Source organism: Balaenoptera borealis (assembly GCF_965194805.1).
Source record: "Balaenoptera borealis genome assembly, chromosome: X".
In the NCBI taxonomy this organism is placed as follows: Eukaryota; Metazoa; Chordata; class Mammalia; order Artiodactyla; family Balaenopteridae; genus Balaenoptera; species Balaenoptera borealis.
The window spans coordinates 105,233,344-105,255,445 of NC_138881.1; positions in this window are offsets into that span (position 1 = coordinate 105,233,344).

The window sequence follows — 22,102 nt, forward strand, 5'->3', positions numbered from 1 at the left end:
GATCTGATTTGTGCCACTAAAGTTTTTCCCCTATTCTATAACATTATATAAATGGAATCATACATTATGTTTTCTCTTGTATATGGATTATTACATGCATTGCATTTAGTCTGCTCAGGCTTCCCGTAATGAAATGCCACAGACTGGGTACCTTAAACAATATATATTTATCTTCTCACAGTTCTGGCGAAGTCCAAGATCGAGGTATTGGCAGGGTTGGAGAGCGAGAGCTCTCTTCCTGGCTTTCAGATGGCCACCTTCTTGGTGGGTCCTCACATGGACTTTCCTCAGTGCATGTATGCAGACAGAGAGAGAGAGCTCTCTGGTATCTCTTCTTATGAGGACATTAATCCTATTGGATAAGGCCCCACCCTTATTACCTTATATAATTTTATTTACTTCCTTAGTGGCCCTATCTCCAGATATAGCCACATTGGAGGTTAGGGACTCAACATACGAATTTTAGGGGGACACAAAAGTTCAGTCCATAACAAGCATAATACATTATAGACTCATCCATGTTTTTGTGTGTTTCAGTAGTACATTCTTTTGTTAGTTATGAGTAACATTCCATTTATGGAAATACCACAATTGGTTTATCCATTTACCTGTTGATGAATATTTGGGTTATTTCCAGATTTGGGGCTATTATATATAAAGCTGCTATGAACATTTATGTCTGAGTCTTTGAATTTACTTTGTTTTTATTTCCTTGGGGCTAATAACTAATAGTAGGATTGTTGGGTCATATAGAAAGTGGAAGTGTATGCACAATAAACTGCCAAAATGGGAGTTTCACTTTACACTCCCATCAGGAGTATGAGAGCTGAAGGTGTTCCACATCGTCATGAAAACTTGATTTTGTAGCTTTTTAATTATATACATTTTAGTTAGCGTATGATGATATTATATTGTGAGTTTAATTTGCATTTCTCTGATGACTAATGGTATTGAACTTTTAAAAATTTGCATATCTGTGAGATGTTTATCTTTTTCGTGCAGTGTCTGTTCAAATCATTTGCTTGTTTTTTAATGGGAGTTGTCTTTTATCTATTTATTATTATATTGTAAAAGTTATTTTTATACTACTGATACAAATCCTTTATCCAATATATGCACTGTGAATATTTTTCCAAGTTTTAACCTGCTTTTTTGTTTTCCAAATTGTGTCCTTCTAAAAGCAGACGTTTTAAATTTTTTTGAAATCCAATTTACTATTTTCCTTTTATAGTTTGTGACATTTGTGCCCTATCTAATAAAACTCTGCCTGACTTAGGGTCACAAAAATGTTCTCCTCATTTCTTCTAGATATTTTATAAATTTACTTACACGTCTAGGTTCATCATCCATTTCAAATTCCTTTTTTGGGTATATAAGTTCATCATGATCAAGGTTCATTTTTTTCCCCACATGGACATCCAGTTGTTCTAACAAGAGTTTTTGAAAAGCTTATGCTTTTTCCATTGAATTACATTGGCATTTTTGTTGAAAATCAACTGACCATAAATGTGAGGGTCTATTTCTGGTCAATTTATTTCTGTTCAATTGATCTGTATGTCTGTCTTTGCATCAACACCTCACTCTTTTGATCTTTGCAGAAAAATAGTAAGAAGCAGGTAGAATTTTTCCTCCATTTTTCCTCTTTGTTTTCAAAATTGTTTTGTCTCCTATGCCCTTTGCATTTCCATATAAATTTTAGAATTAACTTGTCAATCTCTATGAAAAAGACTGCTGGGATATTGATTAGAATTGCATTAAATCTACAGATGAATTTAGGGAGAACTGACGTCTTAACATTGAGGTTTCCAATCCATGAGCATGGTATATCTCTACATTTGCGTAGGTTTTCTTTCATTTATCCTGGCAATATCTTATAGTTTTCAGTATACCAACAATCTTGAATCTGCACATCTTTTGTTAAATTGAAGTGACCCTCTGGGTCTTTTCCTTTATTATGTTAATATGGAGGACTACATTGATTAATATTCAAATGTTAATCAAACTTTCATCTCTAGGATGAATCCACTTGGTCAGGATGTATTTTCTATTTAAATATTATTTTCTGTATTTGATTTGCTAATATTTTGTTAATGATTTTTAAGTCTGTGCTCATGAGGACTATTGGTCTATAGTTTTCTTTTCTTATTTATTTATTTATTTTTGGCCATGCCATGAGGCTTGCAGTATCTTAGTTCCCTGACCAGGGATTGAACCCAGGGCCACGGCAGTGAAAGTGCCAAGTCCCTAACCACTGGACCGCCAAGGAAGTCCCTGTAGTTTTCTTTTCTTATAATGTTGTTGTCTGGTTTTGGTATAAAGTTAATATTGAGCTCCTAGAATGAGTTGAAAACTCTTCTCTCATCCTTTACTTTCTGGGAAAAAATTGTAGGCTTGGTATTATTTCTTCCTTAAGTATTTAAAATAATTCATCTGTGAAGCAATTTGGTCATGGAGTTTTGTTTGTAAGAATGTTATAAATTATGAATTCAGTTTCATTGATAGATATGAGGCTATTCATATTTTCTAATTTTTGTATCAGTTTTAGTGATTTAAGTCTTTAAAGAAGTGTGCTTATTTCATCTAAGTTGTCAAATTTATTGTAATAAATTTTTATAATAGTCTCATTATTATTTTAAATTCCATATGATTGATAATGATTCCCTCTCTTTGATTTCTCATATTTCTAGTTTGAGTCTTTTCTCTTCTTTCCTCGACCAATTAACTAGAGGTTTATCAATTTGTTTACATTTTTAAAGAACCAGCTTTTGGTTTCATTAATTTTACTCTATTGTTTGTCTGTTTTCTAATTCACTGATTACAATTCTTAAATTTATTTCCCTCTTTCTTTTTACTTGGGTTTAACTTGTTTATTTATTTATTTAATTTTAGCTTCCTGAGATGGCAGTTTAGATGGCTGATTTTAGATTTTTTTAAAAAAAATAAAAGCATTTAACACTGTAAGTTACTTGCTAAATATTGTACTATCTGCATTCTACAAATTTTGATATGTTGTGATTTTATTTTCATTCATTTCAAAACCTTTTCTAATTTCCCTTGTAAATTTCTCTTTGACCCATGGTTTATTTCAAAGTATGCTGTGTAATTTATAAATATTTCAAAAATTTCCAGATCTCTTTCTAGTATTAATTCCTAATTTAATGTTTCTGTGTTCAGCAAACATATACTGTATAATTTGTATTTAGATTTATTGAGATTTGCTGGTTTAGCATATGGTCTGTTTTTAAAATTTTTTTTATTGAAGTATAGTTGATATACTATTATATAAGTTACAGGTGTACAATATAGTGATTCACAAATTTTAAAGTTTATACTCCATTTACAGTTATTATAAAATATTTGCTATATTCCCCATGTTGTACAATATATCCTTGTAGCTTATTTTATACCTAATAGTTTGTACTTCTTAATCTCCTATCGCTATATTGTCCCTCCCCGCTTCCCTTGCCAACTGGTAACCACTAGTTTGTTCTCTATATCTGTGAGTCTGCTTATTGTTTGTTATATTCACTAGTTTGTTGTATTTTTTAGATTCCACATGTAAGTGATAACATACAATATTTGTCTTTTTCTGTCTGACTTATTTCACTTAGCATAATGCCCTCCAAGTCCATCCATGTTGCTGAAAATGGCAAAATTTCATTCTTTTTTATGGCTGAGTAGGATTCCATTTTACGTACATACCACACCTTCTGCTGTGATTTATGTCCCACATATATTTTATGGTAGTGTTTCTTCTGCTCTTGTTGGATGCAATTATTTTGCTTTGTAAATGTTTATTTTAAATGAAAATATAATGTTACAATATTTATCAGATGCCTAATAATGTTTATGTGGCAGAAATAAATATATAAGGTAGAAATCAATTTGCAGTATATAGTCAGCACCATGAGGTAGGGATTGTGGTGATGGCAACACAATTTATTACTTATAATGCAGGAAAAGTGACCATAGCAACATTTTTACTTGTAACTCCTCTTCTATACCCAGGAACAACTACACTTCCGAGCTGCCATTTGTAATTTAGGTTGGCACCAATCAAATAAATTATTGAATAAATAAATAAATGGGGATGAAGTGACAAATTTTTCTCATAGGATAATCCCAAATAACATGTAGCTACTCCCTGCTCCATAAGGTAGAGCGTGATTGGCCCCTATCCCTGGCCAATTGCCTGAATTAATTTGTATCCTTTGAGTAGTGGTCATTTAAATATTTATTTTTCTTTACCTATTTACACTACCATGAAGTCTATACTTAGCAATCTTGTTCACAGAGATAACGTGGAAAGCCTAGTCAAATTCCTTTTGAAGAAATGTACCCTGTTTGAGCAACCAGTCAGAAAAAAATTATCTGACAGGTTTTTAGTGAACCAATGTTGGCTTCTAGGGGTCTCCATTTATTTTTCCAAGTGATCTTGAATCTTCATATTAATATAGAATATTGCTGAATATTGATGTCAGTCTCTCCATACATTCTTAAATTTTTGGTAAAGTGCCATTCCGAGTCTTGAAGCATCATTCCCATTTTTCCACAAGTCCTCAACAGTCACTGATTGAGGGCTATTCAATCTCTGTAATTTCTGACATATTTATGTAAATACAGTAAGTCCCCTGCATACGAACGAGTTCTGTTTTGAGAGCGTATTCGTAAGTCCAGTTTGTTTGTAAGTCCAACAGAGTTAGCCTAGGTGCCCAACTAACACAATTGGCTATATAGTACAATACATAAAAAACACAAAAAATAAAGAAAACATTTTTAATCTTATAGTACAGTACCTTGAAAAGTACAGTAGTACAGTACAACAGCTGGCATACAGGGGCTGGCATGGAGTGAACAGGCAAGAAGAGTTACTGACTGGAGGAGGGAGAGGAGGTGAGAGATGGTAGGGCTGAAGGATCGTCAGCAATAGGAGACAGAGGGCAAGCTGCAATTTCACTCACGCCTGACGTTGATGGCACAGGTTCTGGTTCCTTGCTGGATTCAACTCTATCTACCCTCTTGAAAAAATGATCCAGTGATGTCTGGCTAGTAGCTCTTTTTTTCTCATCATAGATGACACGGTAGCACTGGATTGCATTCTGAATGGCTGCTGCAACCTTCGTGTACCGTTCTGCGTTTGGGTCCTGTGCCTCAAAAACTAATAGTGCCTCCTCAAATAAAGAAAATCCCCTTGCCATTTCGTGTGTCGTGAATCTCTTCGGTTCTTCAGTTACTTCTTCTTCCTCTTGTCTCTCTTTGTCCTTTCTCTGGGCCTCCAGTTCCATTAGGTCTTCATTCATAAGCTCCTCGTGTTGCACAGCAAGGAGTTCAATGCAGTCGTCCTCTTGAAGATCTAGCCTGAAATAAAGATACTGTACTACTGTACTCTATACAGTACTATACAGTAAAGTACACAAAAGCACAACCACTTATAGAGGATGCACGCACGTGACAATGTACACCGGACATGTGAACTTAATTTACGTGATTGGATATACGAACAGACGTTTGCATCTTAGAAAGTTTGCAACTTGAAGGTTCGTAGGTAGGGGACTTACTGTATTTAAAAACCCTAGCAAAAAATAGTGGTACAATTAAATGAGATGGCTTTGCAAGTTGGAAATATATCCAGACAGGTAGATTTATATTAATTTTGACCATTAAAGAGGGTGAATCTCAACAAAGGAGGCTGAAGGTGAAGGTGGGCAGCATGTTTCCCTGTTCTAAGAGAGGTCCCCAATCATTTCAAAATTATCTTCTTTTTTCAAACTATGCTTCCCTTGGAGAGTCTGACACGTACTTCTCCCCTTGTTACTGATGGGAACACTGTTCTACTGTTACTTATGGGAATTTGTCTATCTCTCAGGTATGTTGGAACAGAAAAAAAGGCTTAAATGCCACTGAACAAGGGTGATCACTTTCAAACGCCCTTTTGAAAGAAACAGATCTGGGTTTAAGTGATAATTGTGATGCTCCTAGCTATGGAATCTCAACTACATTGACTTCTCTACAGTTTGGTTTTCTTTTCTGTGAATGCAGGATAATAATATTTATGTACTTTGCAGGGTTTTTGTGAGAATTAAAGTTTATTTATATAAAATGTTTTGCATATACTAGGTGCTCAGTAATAGTAGCTCGTATCAGCATTATCACCGTCTCTTGAGACTTGGTTCCTTCTTATGAATGTTTGTTTAGCTGCCTCCCCACACATGAAATGGTACGATGAAAAATCAGATTGTTATGTGGCAGTGAGGGACAAAGTTCTCCAATTTTTTGATTTGTCAGGATAGCTGGATTCATTCACATTCTCACTCTTCAAAATGACTATTTCACACCCTCTCTATTCTTCACAAACTTCTGTCAACTTCTCTCTTGCTCTCACTCTCATCCTTATAATCTCACAGAGAAAATTGAAGCAATGAAATGAATTTCCACAACCTTCCATCATCACATCTATCCATCGACCTATACCAGCATCTCTACCCAGATGCCTTCACTTCTGTAGATGAGCTGTGTTTCTAGAAAGGACTAAACCCTCTACTTATCCACTAGATCCTGTTCCCTCTATCATGTTCAAAGGCAAGCTTTCAGCAATTTTTCCTAGTTTTCCCACATTATTAATTTCCCCTTTGTACAGTATCATCTGCTTCAAACTACAGATATCCTTTCATCTTGGGAAAAAACAAAAACTAAAAACCTCTTTTGACACCACATTCTTTGACACCCCTTCAGCTGCCATCACATTTTGCTACTTCTCTTGACCACAGAACTCTTTTTAAAAGAATGGCATTTACTTACTGTCTTCAATTTCTCTCATTTCATTCTGGATCCCAATCCAGTGAGGCATTTGCCTCTATGACACCACTGTTATGTCTCTTATCAAGGTCACCTATGACCTCCATTTTATTAAATCCATTTCTTGATTCTTAGTCCTTATCTCTCTTGACGTATCAAAGGTATTCGACACAGTTGATTATCTCCTTCCCCTTGAAGCGCATTCTTCATCTGGTTTCTGAGGAAACATTCTTTTGGTTTCCTTCCTACCTTAGCAATTGCTCCTTCTAATTTCCTGTACTGGTTCTTTCTCTACTCTTTGGCCTGTAAACTTCGGAGTGATCTTGAGGTTAATCCTTGGAACACTTCACTTTTCTGTTTATCCTTATTCTCTTGGTGATCTCATCTAGTCTCAGGATTTAAATGCTATCTATATTTCTACCCCATACCTTGATCTCCAAAATCATATACCCAACTGCCTGTCTCACCTCTCCAATTGATATCTATTAGGCATTGCAAACGTAATATATTTAAAACCCAACTTTAAATATTCCCCATCCCCAAACCTACTGCTTCTCAGTAAATGATAACTTCACTTCTATAACTGCTTAAGTAAAAAACCTTATAGTCATCTTTGATTTCTCACTTTCTTTTTCATCCCATATCTTACAAATATTTCCACACCTTGTTGGTTTTGCCTGCCAAAGATAATATAATTGAACATCTCACTATCTCTTATCCAAGCCATCATTGTTTTGCATCTTGATTGTTGTAATATCATCTTAGTCTTGCTACTTGTACCTTTTCCACCATAGTCTTGTCTTAGTATTACTGTAGCCAATTAATGCCATTTCCATTCTGAAAACACTTAATGGCTTTCCATAGCAGTGAAAATGAAGCCATGCCCAATCTGGTGCCATTTAACTTTCTGACATCATCCCCTATTATTCTTCCTCCCCCCTCACTCTAATTCAGGCTCACCGGCCAATGTATTTCTCCTTGAGCATACCTGGTACACTCCTGTCACAAGGCCTTTGCCCTTGCCTTTCCCTCTACCTGCATACAGAAAAATGCATATCTAGCTATCTCGTCTCCTTCAGGTGTTTGTTCAAATGCACCTTCTCAGTGAAGCTTTCCTTATCTATGTTATTTTAAATTTCAGTCTTCAACTTTTGACTCTGTCAACTCTTTGCTTTATTATTCTCTCTAGCACTCATCAGCACCTGATTTCCTATATATTTTACATTGTATATGTGGTACTTTTGTCTCCCTCTTCTGAAATATATGTCCATAAACTTGAAGATTTTTGTTTGCTTTGTTCCTAACTGCATTCTCTTTGTTTAGAACAGTACCTGACTTACAGTTGGTACTCCATAAATATTTGTTGAATAAATATTGTCCTAGTATTGCCTGATTTTCCTCTTTTTTCCCCAAGATAAAATAGTCAGTAATAACATGTAAAATTTCTGAATTATTGTACCATTTTCCCGCTGTATCTTCTTAAAAGAGCATAATTTACATATAGTAAAATTTGCCCTTTTAATTGTAAAGTTCTGAGAATGCACAAATGTATACAGTTGTGTAACCACCACCACAATCAGCATAGAACAATTGTATCATATCCAAATTTCCCTTGTGTCCTTTTGCAGTCTGTTCTTCCTCCACATCCCCAGGACCTGGCAACTAGTGTTTTTGTTTTTGTTTTGTATCTATGGTTTTGTCTTTTCAACAATGTCATATAAATAGAATCATATAGTATGTAGCTTTTAGACTCTGGCTGCTTTCATTTAGCTTAATGAACTTGAGATACATCTAGGTTATTGCATTTATTAGTAATTTGTTGTTTTTATTGCTGAGTCCTCTTCCATTCCATTGTACAGATGAACCATAATTTGTTTATCCATTTCCCAGTTGAACAATATTTGTGCTGTTCTCATAGTTTGGTGATTACTAACAAACACTCATGTGCAGATTTTTGTGTAAATTTAAGTTTTTATTTCATTTGTGTGAACACTTAGGAGTGAGGTTTATGGGTTATGTGGTAAGTTTATGTTTAACTACATACGAAGTTTCCACTTGGAAAAATATTTGCGACCCATCCAATGAATGTGAGTTCTAGTTCCTCCACATACTGCACTTGGTGTCGTCAGTTTTTTTTTTAAGCCATTATGATATGTTTGTAGTAAAATCTCATTGTGGTTTTCATTTATGTTTCCTTAATGGTTAATGATGTTGAGCATAATTTCATGTGCTTATTTCCCATCCATATATGTTCTTTGGTAAAGTATTTTTTCAAATCCTTTCTCTGTTTTTAAATTGGGTTGTTGGTTTTTCTTTTATTGAATTTTGAGAGCTCTTTATAAATTCTGGATACAAGTCCTTTATCAGATTTATGATTTGAAAAGTATTTTCTCTTAGTCTGTTGCCTGTCTTTTCATTCTTCTAACAGTGACTTTCAAAGAACACACATTTCTAATTTTGGTGAAGTCCAGTTTATCATTTTTTTCTTTTTAAGGATTGAGCTTTGGTGTTGTATCTGAGAAATATTTGCCTAAACCAAAGTCAAAAAGGTTTCTCTAAATTTTCTCTTAGAAGTCAATTTTAAGTATTTGAATTAATTGAATTTTTATAAAAACATATATACCTGGGAGCTGAATGTGGCTTGTGGGCTGCATTTTGTCACCTCTAGTCTATAGTCTAATCTGGAAACCATCAATAGAAAAAAAAAATCCAATAAGTCTCTATCCTAGGGCAATCAAATAATGACACGAAAGGCGAGTACTTTTAAAACAGTACATATTTTTACTTTTAGAATATACCTTAAAATATTTCACCACTAAAATCATAGAATATGCACTTCCTGTACCACTGATTTATCCATTGGGAAAGAAGCATTCAAAATCAATAAATATAAATTAAGCTAACTAATAATCAGAAAGAAAAATTTATTTGATAAATATAGCTTATATTTTAAAAATATAGTTTTCTACTTGAGTTATTTTTCAGTACTGTTCAAGTTTTGATTTTAAATTATCATTTTATATGGATTATTTTATTGGTAACTTTTGTTTATTTTCCAAAAAATTGAAAAATGTAATTCTGTGTACCCAACTTATATCTGTAACACTATTCTCTTATAAAACAGGTAGATTTAAAAATCATTCAGTGAAGGCATCAGTCACTACAGAGGTAGTAGAAATAATAAAGTTTCTGATATTAGTTATATAGATACATGTTAACAGGGGAGAGAAGATTGTAACTACAATTAGGCAATAATTCCATTGTTCACATTCCTCACTATGGAGTTAATGACTAGCTCGAGGGTCCATGAAAAGCAGGGAGTGAATGATGTTTAATGATGCAACGACTCATTAAATGCCTAAAAAGGAACCACAATGTCAGGTATCATTGCCCTTATGAATGTCCACTGCTACAAAAATAACATTTGAAGTTTATTTGCGCATACATTTCCAAGTTAATATAACTCATTCTGTTGGAAAAAATCAAAAAATATTTCTGGAGCTCTGATCTGTCTGTTGGCATTTTTGTTCCTCGCTTATAATAAACCAACCAGTTTCACTAGGATTAAAGTGTCATCTTTATAATTAAATTTTAGGCGACACAGCAAAATCAGTAATGAATCTGAGCTAGTAGAAACTCTACTTTCAAATGTTAAAGGACTAAAATTTAATTTTAAATATGTTCCAGAGATCTGAAAGATATATTTCATTTGAGAGATATATTTCATAATGAGAAGTTTAAAATGTAGACATCTTAAAGTAAAGAGTAATTAATCAGACAGAGATAGCCATCCAGTCATAATATATCAGTTCCCTCCTTTAACCACCCCTAAATTCTCAGATATCTTCTAGGGGAATGAGAGACAATTCTACCTCAGTTTAGACTAGATCTGGAAGTGGATCAAAAAAGATAGTCCAATATGTCTTGAATGTGACATGATGATAAATATTGTAGTTTATTGTTCTAAGAATGGGAAGTTGTGATCTAAATTAGAATTTATAACCTGCTGTATATATTAGATATCACCATTTGTACATGAATATTGAAAAATGGCTAGATCAGGCAATAGACTAAGCACAATATATAAATTGTATGCTTACTGGTCCCCTAAAAATTAGATAAACCATTGATGTCATATTAATTGGCATTGGGGTGTATTCATTTTATATAGTTCTCCTTTACTCCTATCTTGTTTCCTTTTATTATTGAGTCAGTCTGTTTAACAAAAACATCTATAATTTATTAATATTTATTTGAAAAATGCAAGACAGATTTGGAGACATATGGAGACAGAACTGTTCAAAGAAAACCATCAACAGAATACATAGTGGATGAGTATTAGTCGACAAGCCAGGGCCACTCAAATTATTCAAATCAAGGCAGGGAACAAAAGGGATAAAAGTTTTAATTCTTCTTTTACCAAAACTACCTGTGGATAATTTAGATATATTGGATTAAAATTTTAATATTCAACATTGTTTTTTAAATGGAGATTAAAAAAGAAAAGCAGACTAAGTTCATTTTATCAAGGCATTACTGATCCAGTAAAATATTTAGATTTGTTATAAAACCAAAATGAGGTATTTCAGCGAGTAAAATATAAAGCTGTGAAAAGTTAAAATATTTAAATATTTGGATGGCAATTTAAAGACAATTGTGGATGAACAGACGATAACTTTAACAATTGTTGTATTTTGAGCCCTATTGTTTATTGGAACTGTGGTTATTTACATAGACAATTTCTAATCCTATAGGTCTTATTATTCCAGAAGTGTTTTTGTGTTAATGTGAAGAAAGTAAGGCTCAGAAATGCTAAACAAATCACTGAAGTTCACATGGGCAAATAGAATCAAAATTTGGTCTCAGTCTGCGTTGTCTTTGTTCTTTCCACTATGCCATATTATCCTTCTGCAGAGGGCATGCTAGTGAGATACCACTTTAATTATACCAGAAGTTTGTTACTCAGAAATATAGAGTGTTTTCTGTTGACAGGAAGAAAGCACAAAATGCATCTAGGAAATCAATATGTCCATGAGATAACATACTTTTTATTTTCTTCACATGAAAATTCCTTATGATTAGGATTTTGTTCATAGTCCCGTATCTATTACTTTACACATTATTCTAAGAAGCTTAGTAATATGTTTTCCTAGTCCATAAAATGTTAAGTGTGATATATTAAAAATTGGAGTGGCAATGCGATGGACAGACACATTGGTTTTAGCAAGAAATGTCAGCTGATAGCAAGGAAGAAAATAAGAAAATGATAGCCATGAGGATTTAAAAACCCCAGCAGTCTGAGTTCATTTAACAGAAGGACAGACTTCCTTAGATAGCTTGATAGCTTCCAAATGTGTCACTTTATTAAAGCACAGCATAAAACTGACACTTATATTGATGTTTCTGAGTCATTAAGGGAAAAGTGAAGACAGTAACAGCTCATATTTATTGAATACTTACTATGTGCTGAGTGCTCTTCTAAGTCTTTCTCATTTATTGACTCATTTTGACTTTACAATACCTCTTATTATATCTGTACTCCTATTATTGCCATTTTACAGATGAAGAAAATGAACCTTAGGGGAATTAAGTAAGTTGCTCGAGATTGTGTGGATAATATATAGCTTAAAATAAAATTTTTCTGGAGTTTAAAGGGGTACAAATTCATTTATTTGGATAAGTCATCTTATTTATTTTCAAGCATTTATTAAATTTCTACAGTGTTTCAGACATTGTGCCATATAATATGGGATAAATTGGAGAAGAATAAGATGCTGTCAAGCCCCTTGGGGAACTCATAAGTGTAGTAGAGGAAACAGACACATTTGTGCCATTTAATAAGTTCATAGGCCAGAGCATGCTTAACTCAGACTGGAAGTGAGGGAAGCCTGAGGATCAGAGACGACTTCTCTGAAGCAGTGAACTTCAATAAGGGCACTCAGTCTCTGCACTGCAAGAGAAATCAGGTCATTGTGCGTGTGTGTGTGTGTGTGTGAGCACGCGCGCACCCATGTCCCTCTTACTATCTCTTATCCTGAACTCTCACTACCACTGCAAAATTGTCACTTTGGATATAGGTCAGGGGGCAGGATAAGGAAAACTGCAGGGGCAGAGGAGGTTCTGAGAAGTGGAGCCAAAGGAAGGGGAGGGCTGCTGTAGAAGTGTCTTCTCATGTAGGAATTGGAGATTGAGATTAAATTGATTAAAAGGAGGATGAGAATGCCTAATACTTGTTTGTTTAGTGACTCACTTGGAGATAAAAATGGTTTTGTTTCTGTTTGTTTGGTTTTAGTATTCAGTAGTTTTTGAGAAAGTGACTATCCTTCAACTAAGAGAAAAATCCTAGTCCAAATAATTTGTTGAAATATTCATTCACTGCTGGCTGCTCTGTCCGTTGGGCATTTCATGAAGCGATGTGCTCACATGAAGCATGGGTCTAATATTAACGCAGTGTTAGTGGACACTGTGCCTATAATGCTGTTAAGGGCTCTCTGGGTTCTAGAAACAGTAAACTCAACCTGGTGCAAGTCAAGGCTGGGGAGGGGTGAGAAGAGTACCTAGGAAGGTTCCATGGTAACCCAGTAAAAGAGAACTGGCCAGGTGATAGGGAGACTAGGAATCGAGTTAGCTCCAGGGCTGGTGATCTTCCCATTTCCATCTCTGTCTCTTAGAGGGTATCTCATTTCTGAGTCAACATCAGTGTCTCTGTGGCCTGTGTCTACATTTGTCTCCTTTGTGTCTATGTCTCTCTTTTTGTCTCTGTCTCCTTTTGTACGTCTGTCATTTTCTGTCTATGTGGTCACTATCTCTGTATATTTTTGTGTGAGAATGTGTTTTCCCTTCCTCTCTCTTTCTTTCCAGGTCCCTATTCTTCTGTATTTCACTCTGTGTGCCTCTCCCTTTGTCTACTTCTGTTGATTTTCCCTCTGTGTCTTTCTCCTATTTATCTCTGTCTCTTAGGCTCTCTGTCTCTGTCTCTTTCAGTCTGTGTATCCCTTTCTGTCACTCTGTATTTATCTAAGGTCTCTGTTTCTCTGTATGTCCATCTCTCTGTGTATCTCTAAGTGATCTCTGAGTCTGTTTTTCTCCAAATGTCTGTCTGGCTGTCTCTCTATATGAGTATTTCTCTGAACTCCATTTTGTATCTATCTGTGTGGTTGCATCTCTCTCTGTCTCAGTCTCTCTGTCTCTGTCTCTCTCACTCTCCACACACACACACACAAACACACATCTCTTTCTTTATATCTCTGTCTCTGTCTCCCCTTGCTTGTTTATAAAATGGCCCCCAAGTGACTACTTCTTTTGCTAAGAGAAATACCAGACAAATCAACTTTCTATAGCTAATTGCTTATTTCTGCTCTTAATTCAAATTTCTCAAAAAAAGATATCCCGATAAACTTATTTCATCTTCTTGAGACAGCCCCTATCAGGCATACAATATTAGCCATTTTATGGATAAACCATGTTTACTCTTGGCCCAATAAAGGGATGGTCATGGGACACAACCATGTGTTACAGTGACTATTTAGCAAGACTACAGGAAAGAGTAGATTCCCTGTGAGGGAATTATGGCTTAGGTTTTTTCAAATTGCATCTAGTATCCCATCAAGTGGGAATCATTAACTTTATTTTATTGATGAAAAAACCCGTTCTCAAAAAGGTTAACAAGTTGCCAAGGGTCACAAATTTAACAAAGATGGATCAGGAATTGAAACAAGTGTGTCTAATCCAATGGCCAAGTTCTTTCCACCAGATTATGCCTCTAAAATAAGTCATAAAACATTCTTAGCTTTTAACCCATAAATTCCACTGATAAGAAGTTATTAATAAATAATTCAGCTGAAGCTAAAAGTTATTCCTTGGAGCATTATGTATGCAATTCAAATGACTCCACATGCTCCCGGCTTCTCGGGTCAACCTTACCCTTAATATCCAAATCAACATACTTGAATCCTTATCCCTCATTCTTTGAGAAATAAAATTCCCTCTCCAATATCACTGAGAATTACCCTGAATGGTTAGTCCCACTCTATTTTCACATTTTCATTGAAATCTTCATCAGGATGACCAACCTTCCAATTTGATATATTCTCCATTATAGACTTTTGAATTAATTTTGATTTTTAACAAAAATTACATTAAAGAATTATTTATTTTTGATTACTGAGTATTTTTGGTTCCCTTAAATTTTGTACCCTGTAGAATGCCTCACTCATCTCACTATAATCCCAGCCCTAACTACCATTTAGTTTTAGCCAGAGGAGCAGCAACAACAGAACGAAGACTGTAATAAATGGCCACTTAAGTAAGAGACACCTACCTGTTCTTCCTTTATCTATCTATCTATCATCTATCTATCTATCTATCTATCTATCATCTATCTATCTATCTATCTCTCATCTTTTTAACCTTCAACACATCTAAGAACCAGAGCCTAGGGGAGAAAGAGGGAGTAGGTCTTCTAGAGGCTGACTATGTCAAGGTGAAGAAGAGATAGGAAGAGGACAATATCAGACTACACATTCCTCCCTGTTTCAGGTTCCTGTATATATGCAGTCCTGGCTAGCAATGGGAGAGAGGAAGATCTAAATCAGTTATAACTGGTCTAAACTGAGCTTTTTATAACCACACATGACTGCTTTTTATAACCACACATGACAAGTGATATCACATCACTCATCCTGTGCCCAATCACGCACAGGACGTGATGTGAGAGGAGAGTCAGCAAAGAAGAGCAGGGGAATTTACTCTTGACATTTCTGACCTAATATTAAAATCAGGATGAGATTAGGAAGAGAGGACCAGACATAGAAAAAAATCTCCAGAGACCACCATATCCAGTCCCCTGCCTTCAGGCAGGTGAGAATCTTCAACATCCAGGACAATGTATTGTAGATAAAAAAAGATTTGCTTAAGGATTTTATACTGCTTAGGACATCTTCTTGATAAGCATTTTTTCCAACATTTTTGACAGACAACAATTTTTTTTCTTGTACCTACAATACCACTGATATTCTGCTTTTCCTATAATTCAATTAATGTTCCTAAGATAAATTTTTCTTAAATAGTATTAAATTATGTTGGTATATTAAAAACTAAGAACTTTAACTAATAGATCAAAAAGTACACATGGAAAAAAATACTGTGAGGTACAACTAATACCCTGTACTTGTCATGTGGCTCTGTCCTCTTTTCAAAGGCTGGGCTAACTGAATCACATCTCACAAATGGCTTGTTTTAATGTTACAGCATTTGGCAAAGCTACATTAAAGAAAAATGACTAATCTATTCAGATATATTGTACTTTCAAAGAATATTTTCTATACTGGAATTTTGAGCACGGTAGTAAAGAAAATTCATGTACCTCGAGTGAAAACTAAACACGAATTTAAAAAATAAAAACATACATTAAGCAATCTAAGATCTATTTGTATTCCCTCTCTTCCCTAAAATCACTACAAGAGAGGAATTAATTTTTAAACCTTAGTAAAGAGATAGGCATCAGTTGGATCTATTTGATATATAGGCACTATTTCTTTATGTAACGTGTTTTTATAGTATTCTCTGAAAACAGATTTTACAGTAAAAGTTTTCTGAAAATAGATTTTAGTATTTTACTCACATCTGTACACCTTGAGCTCATTTAGAATACAATTATTTGGAAATTTGCAACCAAAGGTAAAGTGAACTGACATTATTTCTTACTTTGAAACTCTCCCTTAAATCTCCCACTCTTATGCCGTATGCCCATGAGTTTTGGAGGTCTTTAGATCAAGATCAGAATATTACAGCAAACCTGCCTCTATTTGGGAGAACTAAGAATATTGAAGAGTAAATTTGGATGATAACTAGGTAGTCGGCAAAGCATGGAGAATAAAAATATCTGGATGTAATTTAGGATGATCAATTAGCTGCTACCTTTTTCATGTTTTCTTTGGAAAGAGCTTTTCTTTCTAACTTTTCTGTTTCTGAGTTCCTAGACCTGAAGAGGCAGGTTTCTAAACCACATTTTGAATGGTAAATTTGGATCAAACACCTCTCTTTCGATTTCAATCATATAACTGGATGGGGCTGATCTCATGCCCTAGTCTCAGGGTGGGGCATGACCTAGATCTAGTCATTGCTCCTCTTTCCGGTTGTTGTCATTGGTTTAAAAAAGAACCTGTGCCTATGCTAGGACAATGAAAGACATGACTAGAAAATAGTGTCCTCTTTTCTTTAGAATTGCTAAGTATAAAGATAATGCATACTGAGGACTTCTGGTAGCTATCTTTGCTACTACATGGCAGGAGCCTACCTAAGAATAAAGCCAACAGGAAGAAAAGCAGAGCAAGGGATGGAGAGAAAGATCGAGTCCTGCTGACCTCATTTGACCCATGAGTTTGTCAGTCATGTAGGTCAATAAAGTCCTCTCTGAGTATTTGTGTGTGCAGATTAGCTTAAACTAATTTGAATTGGGTCTGTGTCACTTGCAACCAAAAGAATCTTGACCAATCCAAGGCTAAAATCCATTAAGTGCTTACTACCTTGTACACACGGTGCTAAATTCTTTGTATCCATTATCTCATTTAATCCTTCCAGTGACTTAGGAAGGCAATTTAACTTGGATCCTGGACTCAGACTGTTTGGATTCAAATCTCTCTCTCTCTCTCTTTTTTCTCTCTCTTTCTTGGTTGTATTACTTGAAGCAATTTATTCACACTGTGTGCCTCTGTTTGAGGGGGGTGGTGGTATTAATAGTACTGACCTCAAGGTTTTTGTAATTAGTAAATAGTTTAATGTATATACAGTTCTTAGAATAGTTTGTCACTCTTATGAAAGATGAGCAATTATTTCACATTTTACAAATGGGGGAACTCAGTTCCAGAGAGGTTAATTTATCCACTTTGACACATTCAGGAAGCATCAGAGCTGTGATGTGAACTGAAGTCTGTCTGGTTGAATCTGAAATTCATTTTTCTAACCACTGTTAAAATTCCAATAATAACAAATAAGTAACAATAATAATGATTATTATTATGACTGCTTTTTTTGAATGCATACTGTTTGGTAGGCAGTTTTCTTATATCATCTTTAAATCTACAAAAACTTTGAAGACTAGTATTATTATCCCAATTTTTTAGATAAGAAAATTGAGGCTTATAAGTAACTTGCTTGAAGTCATACAGTCTAGGCCACTACATAATCCATTCACTTTCTGAGCCCAGTTGTGCAACACAGTAGCCCTGCAACAGCAAGTAAATGTCAGATTCTAATTGCAAACTAAACTTAACTGCTTCCACATTTATATTCTTTCAGTTGCACTGTCTTTAGCTCTCACTGTTCTCCAGTCTTTCAGCCATTTATCATGGCTAAACCATTTTACCATCTTATGGACCAATTATTTTTTATTCTAAGCATGAAGGGGGTGAGGGCTCAGAGGTATCTATGAAGTCATCTCACAGAGATGGGGATAATTTATAGTTGATACAATGCAAAATGAGATAGTAGGAGTTGGGGTAATGAACCTATAGCTACCATATTTAAATCCCATTTTGAGAGAAATGTTCCAAGCATCTGAAACCCTAGATTACCTCATACATTTGTGACAGCTCTTATGATAGTATAGTATTCCAGGTTTCAAAGCTAAAAATTAAATGTTATAAGAGGTACACTAGAGCTCATAAAGCAATCAGTATAATTTTCTCTTAAAATTTTGAAAAGATTATTTAGCCTTCAAGCAGCTGTGGGATACTTTAAGTTGTACAATAAATATTAGCATGCAAATAATTTGGGGAGCATAATGAAAAAGATAGTGACAGCTAATATGTAACTGGAAATAGTCAATCATGGGGTATTTACTGAGCACTATATGAAGTATGATGTCATTCCATACTTTATACATAGTCTTCATTTAAACACTTCATTCTATTTGTCCTCATAATTATACCTCTATTTCTCAGATCATGTGTTCTGATTCTTGATTTAAAAAATACAACAATAGTAGCTACAATAGGGTGTTTAAGTCAACTATAAGATCTGGTTTGTTAAGTTTAAAGAAAGAGACACACTCTGGAAGACTAGAAGAAAAGTATGTTGCATTAATAATTTTCAGTTTTGTGTCAATTCTAATGGTCCCACTAGCTTTTTCTTCTGAGGGCTGAGTATTCCCATAGCATTCAACTGTTATAGTACATAGTTTTCAGCAGATACTTCATCAGCCTTCTCTAGGCACTCTAATTAATCAGTTTTGCTCTTAAAATGGGCCACCTGAATATAAGAGACATATGTTCAGATGTATAAGGTCAAACAGAGGAAACTGATGCTATTAAGTCCTGTGATCTAGACAGTATGCCTTTATTAGCTTAATCTTAAATTTTCATTAGCACTTTTTTCAGACCCATGATAGTTGGTTATATGGGATTTATTACCAGTCTACAGAGTGGGTGCACCAATTTATACTCCAACCAGAAGTGTATGAGAGTTTTCCCACATTCTCGTCAGTACGTGGCTCTGTCAAACTTTTGCCAATCTCAGGGGGAATATAGTATCTTATTTTTATTTTAACTTCTATTTTCCTGATTCCTGAGGGTAATCCAGTTTTTTCCTGCTGGCAGTGACCCCAGAATTTTGTAGCCGAATATCCAGATACCCAGCTTCTAGATATCCCAGTCAGCCTGGGGAGGCTTCAGTTTTAGGAGTTGAGCTCTGTGCCATCTCTTTCTGGTTATAGCTTCAGAGACCAAAGGGTCCAAATACTGAGTTTAGAGATCCAACCTCTTCTTACTAATGTATGAAATCTATTCTCTACTCAGTAGCCAGTGTTCCTGTGAAAATGTAATTCAGATAATGTCACTCCCCAAGGTCCTTACATTGGCCTATATGGTTCTACATGATCTTGCCCCCAGGTTATCTCTCTGATCTCATCTCCTACGCCACTCTTATTTTTGTTCTTTGACCTCAAACTATGCAGACCTTGGTGTCTTTTAAGTACACCAACCAAGCAGGATTCTATCTCAGGGTTTTGAAATTGTAGTTCTCTCTGTCTATTAATCTCTTTCCCAGATATTTGCATGGCTCAAACTCTCTTTTCATTCAGATCTCTGCCTAAAAGATCTGTCACCTTCTCAGAGAAACTTTACTTGCTCCATCTTTATTCTCTCACCCTGCTTTATTCTTCTTCATGGCTCATATTATAATAGATTTATATTTGTGTTTATTATCTCTCTCATCCATTTGAATGTCAGCTCCATGAAAGTCAGGATTTCATTATAGTCATTGCTATATCCTCACCTCCCAGAATAGTACCTGGCACATAACAGTAAGGGCTCAATAATTACTTGTTGATTGAGTAAAGTATCAGATTTAATCCTCAACCACTATGTGAAGTCAGTGTGATTATTCCCAGCGCTTCAGACTCAGTGAAGCTGCTAATATTCACAGAGGTTAAATAACTTGCCTAAGGCTACATTGCTAATAATTGGCAACACTAACTCTGTTACATGTCTTTCCAGAAAACAAAGACCATCAAAATTTGATTACAAGTAATGGGTATCCATAGGTATGCCTCATCATCTTGTTTATATTTTTCTCACATTATAAATTAGTTCCTATAAACATTTTGCTTAAAAGCCCTTCAATAGTTTTCCATTTGCACTTAGAATAAAATCCAAACTTTCACCGTGGCCTTCAAGGCCTTGCATGATATCCAACTTCATCTGGCCCCTATTTAAAAAATTAAATAGATGTATTTCCAAATTAACTACAAAGATAAACTAGGTTATCATTACTCACATAAAAGTTTTCTTATAAGTTTGTAACTATCCTGGTACATTTAGGATATAATGTATTTGCCTACAACTTTTCAGGAATTTATCTACATGTACAAAACGAAGTACATCTTTAGAGACCTACAGAGGGTGGCATTAATGACCAGTTTTCTAAGGAATGAGGAAATATTATTTTATACTATATTGCAACTCTAACTTTTCAAATATAGTTTTACTTTAGTTGAATGACACAATATTTCAAAATGAGTACTTTATTATTGTTTACTTTTTTCAAGCAGAGTCAATATCTAGATTGGAGTATAATTTGGGCAATTGTTGCAGGGATCAGAATACACTATCAGGCAGTTGTTCTTGTTGATTTTATTATGCCTATGTTATGCATCTCATTTTCTCCTCAGTCGTTTGAATAATTTTATGTAAATCAGCGTTCTTTATTTGTCCTCAAATTCTCATTTTTGAGTCCAAGTCTGTATTTTGGCACAAGTACAGCTTTTGGAAGCTTTTAGAAGGAAGCTGAGATACATACATGATTTCAGGAATACCTAAATATAGATAATTATTAGATACACATCTACAATGCTAACCTCTCTTGCTCTGTTTGCCCCACATTCTCCGTCATCCACACATTTCTCTTTGGAATCTAAATGATACTTCAAATTTAATATACCCCCCAACCTCCTGTTGTAATTTTCTCATTACAACAATTGGCTCCACTAATCTCCCAGCTTCGCAAATTCTACTATTCTTCATCTCTTCACACTATCAAGATCTGCCCATTTCCTCCCCAGAAATATATTTTGGCTTCTGTGCTTCCTTTCTACATTTATGCCATTCTGATCCTTATCTTCCAACTTTTAGATTACAGCAATAGGGTCATCTCTACACTCCAATGTATGTTACATAATTGTGAAAAGTATCTTTGGCAAATAAAATTTATATCAGCTCACTCTCTGTTTTCATTATTCTGAACATAAAATTTAATAATAATAACAACAACAACAGCTAACATTTGCCTAACAATTAATGTTCTAGGGCCTCTTAAATGCTTTACATGTACTGATTCCATTAATTTTCAATAACCATAAAGTAGCTTACTATTATTATTCTCAATTTACAGAAACTGCAGGAACAGAGAAGTTAAGTAACTTGCTAAGATTTCATAGCTAATCAGTAAGTTTTCCTGTTTCATCTATCAAGCTTTTCTGCTTATTACTTTTAACCACTTACCACGTTTGTTCTCCATACCACCTCACTGATCTTATTTCTTTAGGAGTGAATGCACGTCCCATTGAAAGACTATTCAAATGGAAGGTTCCATCAATAAAGCAAGGACCCATAAATGGAAATTATGAGCCACCCAAATTGCTTAAAATACAAGCACACCTGCACTTACTCTAAGGGCAGCAGCATTTTTGCCGAGTTTCTAAATCAGTTACATATGTCAATACGTTTTCAATTTTGGCCACGGCAAATCTATCCCTCATTTAAAGGGAAAGGAAAAGACTAGACCATCACACAGATTTACAAACAGGGAGCTT